Source organism: Bubalus bubalis, chromosome 12 (genome assembly GCF_019923935.1).
Source record: "Bubalus bubalis isolate 160015118507 breed Murrah chromosome 12, NDDB_SH_1, whole genome shotgun sequence".
NCBI lineage: Eukaryota > Metazoa > Chordata > Mammalia > Artiodactyla > Bovidae > Bubalus > Bubalus bubalis.
The window spans coordinates 64,487,479-64,488,286 of NC_059168.1; the positions used below are offsets into that span (position 1 = coordinate 64,487,479).

An 808-nucleotide genomic window follows, 5' to 3' on the forward strand; every position below is an offset into this window, starting at 1 on the left:
TCCTGTTTCATGCAGCTCAAAAACATAGACTGAAGATTTATTTTTAATATGTTGACTTTATTTCTGAGCAAAGCATCGGTCATGTGTGTATTTTTCCATAGTCCCACCTTGGAGCATTTATGTAGACATTGTAAATAAATTTTGTGCAAAAAGGACTGGAAAAATGAACTGTATTATTGCAATTTTTTTTTTTTTGTAAAAGTAGCAGTTTGGTATGAGTTGGCATGCATACAAGATTTACTAAGTGGGATAAGCTAATTATACTTTTTGTTGTGGATAAACAAATGCTTGTTGATAGCCTTTTTCTATCAAGAAACCAAGGAGCTAATTATTAATAACAATCATTGCACACTGAGTCTTAGCGTTTCTGACGGAAACAGTTTGGATTGTATAATAACGCCAAGCCCAGTTGTAGTCGTTTGAGTGCAGTAATGAAATCTGAATCTAAAATAAAAACAAGATTATTTTTGTCATGCTGACTCCACTGCTTGAAAAATTTGTTTACTGCCCCCCAAATTTTTCATGATGAATGCAGTAAATATAGAAATTAATTTTAGCTCCCTAAGATATATATGCATTTGAAAATTTGAACCACAAAGTAAGTTATTTAATAATAGTCACTGATTTCTTTAAGCTGACTTAATGAACTCCTAATATCAGCAAATTTAAGGCCTAAGGGCACTAAACTAACTGTAGACTCAGATTACAGCCAACAGAATTACTCATCTAATATCAGTGAAATTATTCTTGCACATGATGGCAAACCTAAAGGACTGAGCCACGTCTTTCACTAAGGATGTTACCTAGG

General features: G+C 32.9%; 1 protein-coding gene across 5 annotated transcripts in view; it reads left to right on the top strand.

Moving 5' to 3' along the window:
• Positions 1–473, top strand: part of MEIS1 (Meis homeobox 1) — a 144,058-nt gene extending 143,585 nt beyond the window's left edge. For all 5 annotated transcript variants that reach the window (XM_025261251.3, XM_025261250.3, XM_006059924.4 and 2 more), the window contains one exon: positions 1–473. This exon is cut by the window's left edge and continues 1,042 nt beyond it. The gene's annotated coding sequence lies outside the window, so the exon portion shown is untranslated.
• The last annotated feature ends 335 nt before the right edge of the window (positions 474–808 follow it).